General features: G+C 30.5%; 1 pseudogene; it reads left to right on the top strand.

The window, feature by feature from the left end:
- Positions 1 to 2754: 2754 nt before the first annotated feature.
- Positions 2755 to 5786, top strand: LOC100778477 (cyclic dof factor 1-like; annotated as a pseudogene).
- Positions 5787 to 6213: the final 427 nt, after the last annotated feature.

Genomic DNA, 6213 nt, shown 5'->3' with positions numbered 1-6213 from the left:
TCGCTCTTAATGACTTGTGGAAGATTGCACTAAAAAAAGGACTTAGGGAGGATTCTATTTATGTCTATTTATTTTAGAATTTAACTTTTACATATTACTATTAAGATAATGTTACTGTAAACGATTATCCTAGATGTAATTTTTAAATAATTATTATAAAAATCATCAATTTTCTTATGTATGAAAACTTTTAATTAAATTAAAATTTTATGTGATAGGGAATAATTAAATAGACTGAATAAATGGATAATTATATTCTTTTTAAACCAATAAATCAATTTTTTTATATATAACAAACCAATAAATCAATTGAATGAATAAATAAACAAATGTCTAATTGATGGATAAAAAGCTAATTTTTAAATTTGGATCCAATTTTTATAAACTAGTATGATACAACTTTACTCTCCTTATTTTTTTAAATTTGTAATTTTAATTTTCTTATTTTAAAATAAAGATATTTAGTCATTTTATTTTTTAAAATCCATAATTTTAGTCATTTTATTTTAAAGTAGAAACATTTAATTTTTTCTTTTTGTAAAATTTATGATTTTAGTCCACTAAAAATGTTGACAATTAATAGATTAACGTTGACTAAGAATAAAAAATAACATCATGCCACATCACTAAATTTGGGTCACATTAGATTAATTTCTTATCAATTAAAGTTTTTTGAATTTGATGGAATGACAAAACAGCTATGGATTTTACCAGACTGGAAAACTAAATATTTTTATTTTGAAATAAGGACTAAAATTATGAATTTTGAAAAATATTAAAACTAATTATCTGTATTTTAAAATAGAAAAATGAAAATTATAAATTTAAAAAAAATATGAAAATCAAAATTATATTTAAGCCTAATATAAAAAAAATCACATAGAGTTATTCATAAAAATACTATAGCTCAATATACCTATTTTAATTTATTTACATAGAGTATATAAAATTATCTCAAACCAATAACAATCATATAAGTGAGATTAATGTCTAATCTAATAAATAAAATAAAACATGATCAAATAAATGTATCAAAAAAAGTATTTGTTAATGTAAATTTTTATATTATTAATTAATTAAAAATCATTCATTTATTGTATACAATAAGTCAAGTAGTTGTAATTAATAATGTGTAAATAAAATACATATTATTTTTAAAAAAAAATTACACAAATTTGAACAAAATCATATTACTTTAAATATTTATGGAAAAGAATGAGCAGAAAGTTTTCACATGATGCTATGTTATTATTTGAGTTGAATGCGATGAATTGTTAGGGAAAAACAAATAAACGTTGAAGGCGGCGTAAAAAGCTCAGCCAACCCCATTGCTTGGTTGGGCCTAGTCGAGTCGGCAATGCCATCACTTTTTGCTTTTTTTTTTCTTTTCTCTTTCTGACGTCATCTGCCACCTGTCTCCACCCCCTTTCTCCCTTTTTTCCTTTTAGTCCTTTCCTTACAATATTATTAATGAACCTTCAACTTCCCATGTTATGCTCCATAACCACGTCTAAATGCATCAAATTTGTACATTTATGTGTTTTTTTAGTTTTTATAATTTTATAATTTTTATTTTTTTTAGTATTTATTATTTTTAAATTATAGGAATAAAGTTAAAATGTAAACGATAAAGATTAAAAAAATATTTTTAAAATATAAATTATATAAATTAAAAGATTATTTTAAAATTATATAGACTAAAAGATAAGAATCATAAAATTATAAGAGAAAATAAAAAATTTAATTTTTTTTAAAGTTTGTACGTTGTTAAGCTTTCTTATAAAGGTTTAAAAAGTGCTTACATTTTTTAATCCAAGAAATAACCATTGACCGTCCCATCATCATATTATAAAAGTAACGTGAACATCAATTAATGAAACCTGCATGAATGACAATGAATTCTACTATTTTTTTTGTCTTTTATTTGAGACAAAAATTAGTCTGAGAAGACGTTCGATTTTCATTGTTATTGAAAGACATTAATTTAGTAAATATTTATAATTTATAATAGTCGGTTCAATTCTTATATATATATATATATATATCTATTGTTTATTTTTAAAAAATAAAGTCTCAAAATTCAAGTGTTATATATATGAAAAAAGAAAAATATTGTTTGAAAAATTAATCACATTATATTGTGGATATTTGTTTAAAAATTAGAAGTAATAAAGTTTGTTAGTGAGTTATCATTTTTCTATTTAAAAAATATCAAGGAATAAATAATATAATTAAAAATTTTAATTTATTGAAAAGTGAATAAAATAATCACTTTTTATTAAATTTTTTTTATCGTGAACATAACTAAGTATGTTAAAACGAGGAAAACAAGAAACCAAAGTGATACGAGAAGGATTTAATATTCAGTGTACGTCACATGTTTGAACACAAATGAGAAGCAAAGAGAAAAAGCAACAAACACTTTTTCCAAAAAAAAATAAAAAGTTAATCTTTTTAAAAGAAAAAGATTTGTCATAGAAAAAAGGAAAGGAGAAAAGAAAAAGAAGAGATTTTTTGATTATTTATATTAATTTTAACTGTTGATAAAAAATAAATAATCAAATTCGTATATAAAAATATGAAACATTGATGATTAAGATAATTAAATAAATAATAAAATTAATTTATTATATTTTTTTTTACATTCAAAAACTTAATTTTGATTTTTTATTTTTTAAGAATTAATTTATCATTCCATTTCACTCTGGAAAATAAATCTGACTATTTAAAAAAATAAAACAAGAGATGGTACTACTACTGCTAGTCTAGTGTCTTTGATGCCTCACGTTGTTTGTGCTTTTTGCAGGGTGGGGCTTTTTTTCTCCAGAGGGATTTTAGTGCAAGTGTGATGTCTGTCTTCCCTTGAAAAGTTGTCTTGTGTGGAAACAAAACTCAGAAAGAGAAAAAAAAGAAAGAAAGCCACTTTTTTTTTCTCTCTCTCTCTCTCTCACACTAATATATCTGATTTTCTCTTTCACTTCTTCTGTTCTATGTAATGGGTGTTGGAGGTGCTTAGTTTCAGTGTGCAACACAACACCATCAACATCATCATCAACAACAACAACAACAGCAACATGTCTCAGACAGAGAAGGATCCGGGTATCAGGCTATTTGGAAGGAAGATTCCGGTGCCGGAATGTCAGATTCCGGCCAACTCTGGACCCAAGGTACATGTTTTTTTTTGTTTTTTTTTTTTATATGTAGTTAGCCGACAATTATTGTTTTGGTTCATTTCTTCATGTATCATGGTTTTTGTTTTCTTATTCCTTGTTGGTGTAAATGGGTTGGACGTAAAATTGGATTTTTTATTTATTTATCTATATGTTTGTGTGGAAAGCTTTATGGGGTTCTTGAGTTTTTTTTTTATTATGTTCTGGCTGGTTATTGGAGTTCTTTTCAAGCTTTAAAACCTTGTTGAATTTGAAGGGTGGTGTTGTCTCTTGATAAATGGAAGTTTTTGTTAGCTTTTACTTGGATGGCTTAATTTGGTATATTTGTGTGTTTCAAGTTTAGACTTTAGATTTCTATAAACAAAGGCGGTGTTCAGTGGAAGCAAGTTATTATTATTCCCATGAATTATAGTATTATAACTTTGAGCTTGTTTCATTTTGAATTGGAGCGTCTTTAATTATTCTTGTCCTTGTTGTTGGTTTGATGGAGCATGGCTGTTTCATCTGTAGAACAAGAGCTTTCTGTAACTGATTATTTTCAACAGATTGGATCTTGTAATATCTTCTATATCTCTTTGCTTGGTGTATCAATCACAAAGAATTTGGTCCTCTTCATAGTATTCAAATGCATTTTATACAATATGTTTCTAGGTGTTCTTTCTGGTTTCTTTTGGCATTTATACACAATAATTGCTTTTAATACTGAAAAGTCTTGCTGTCCAACAATTCATATATATGAATTCAGTTGAATGCTTTGTCCATTGTCAGTAGTAGATACATTTATTTTTCTTGGATATGATATAGTTAGCTTATGCCAATGTTGTAAGGAATAAACGGAATTTGAGGCATAGGTAATGTATAGGGAGGGTCATGGTATTCCAAAAAGAATAAAGATCATTTCTTGCAAAATAAATGCTTATTAAGTTGAGATATCAAAAGAGATTCAAGTTATACTGTACTGATTGCTTGCTATGTGGTATTTTTGTAATATTTGATGGAAAATGAGTATAACATGATCATTCTGTTTTTCTGCTTTTGTCTATTCTTAGGGTTTGTTGCTTAATTTTGATTTACCACTGATTGTGGTTTTAATTTTAGGATGCTTGCAGCAGCATAATGAAAACAGAACTGGGAATACCCAGTGAATGTGGAGAAAACACTGAGCAACAAGAAAATTCTTCTGATTCAAGGGATAGTAAACAGGAGTCCCAACATAAATTGCAGGAAAATGAGCCGATAGTGAATCCCAAGCCTGCGGAAGATGATATGGAGACTGGTAGCTCAGATCAAGATAAGGTCTTGAAGAAACCAGACAAGATTCTTCAGTGTCCACGATGCAACAGTTTGGACACTAAGTTTTGTTATTTTAATAACTATAATGTCAATCAACCTCGGCATTTCTGCAAGAACTGCCAAAGGTATTGGACTGCTGGTGGAACGATGAGAAATGTTCCGATAGGTGCTGGTCGACGGAAGAATAAGCACCTAGCCTCTCAATACCGACACATTATAGTAACCTCTGATGGAATTCCAACCTCCAGGCTAGAAACCACGGACTCGTCTGGTCTCCAACAGCAGCATATCGCAAGTCTTGAATCCTCAGTTCCTTTCAGGTCTTCAGCGTAAATGCCGGGGCGTTCCTCCACCCGCCAATTTCCCAGTTGGGCGAATCGATGGATTCAATGCTTAATCTTAGAGACCAGAGAAGATGTGTTGATGCAAGTTCTATCAGCTGTGTAGAGTATAGAGGGGAACCATCCTTATATGGATCTTCAGTGACAACTAATGGTGCTCAAGGAAGTGAATTATCAGAACATAGTCCATCAAATTGGCTGCAATGTTACCCTGTTCCTCCATGGGTATTACCTTATCCAGGTTGGAATAATGTGAATTCCATGGAAGCGGTTCACCGATCTTCGGCACCAATGTGCAATCCATACAATAACACTGGTCCTGCAGCAATGCAATGGTGTCCCACACCAATGGTTGCAATTCCTGGCATGTGCCCACCAAGCATTCCTTTGCAATTTGTACCACCATCATACTGGAGTGGCACACAACTTTGGAATGCTGGAACCGGGACAGTGTCAATAGGATCCAATGCTTGCCTTTCGCCGTCTTCCTCCACTAGTAACAGTTGCTGCTCAGGCAATGGTTCACCAACACTTGGAAAGCACACTAGAGATACAGTTTGCACCAATGAAGAGAAATCCGAGAAGTGTGTTTCGGTTCCAAAGACCATTAGAATTGATGCCCCAAATGAGGCCTCAAAAAGTCCTATAAGAGCTACATTAGCTATCAAGCCTGATATGCAGCAATTTGTATCAAATGGTGATATTTTGAAAAAAAATGAACCAAAAGAAGGAAAAGATCGCATGTTGGGTGCCTCTCAAATCTTGGAAGCCAATCCGGCAGCTATTTCTCGTGCTCATGCATTTCAGGAGGGCTTATAGTAATTTTCTATTGCCATTTTTGGTAAAAATAAACTATTGGTGTGGGACACCATTGCATTGCTGGCTTTAGTTTCACTTTGCAGGTAGCATTACTTTGTGAAATCTATTGTGTGATTTTCAATGGTGTACTAAAATCTATATATTGAGCTATGCTCTCTGATAATGATGATTTTTTGCCTTTGCCACAATAAACAACAAATTGATAGCGATTACTTTCTGCAAACACTCCTCATTTAAGGTAGTGTATATAGAAGGTATAGGATGTTATGGATCTATGTAGCACATGTCCATTGGTTTGAGATGAATCTGTGAACAAGAATGATTCATTGGTGTGATTTTGATTCCTTTTTTTCAATTCAAGAAAAGAGCAGCAGTACTGAAAAAGAGATGAAAATATATACTTTTTAAAATTATTTCCTAGGAAAGCATTATCTAATGTGAGGGGGGGGGGGGGGGGGGGGGGGGGGGGGGAAAACCCAAAAATTTAAAATCCCCCCTTTTGTCCTGGGAAAAACCCCTTTTTTCTTGGGGGAAGCCTTTTCTCTTTTTTTTTGGGGGGGGCCCCCCCCCCCCCTTTTTTTTTTTTTTTA

This window comes from Glycine max, chromosome 3 (genome assembly GCF_000004515.6).
Source record: "Glycine max cultivar Williams 82 chromosome 3, Glycine_max_v4.0, whole genome shotgun sequence".
In the NCBI taxonomy this organism is placed as follows: domain Eukaryota; kingdom Viridiplantae; phylum Streptophyta; class Magnoliopsida; order Fabales; family Fabaceae; genus Glycine; species Glycine max.
Note: the sequence above shows the minus strand (reverse complement) of the source record. Positions and strands in the feature narration are given on the sequence as shown.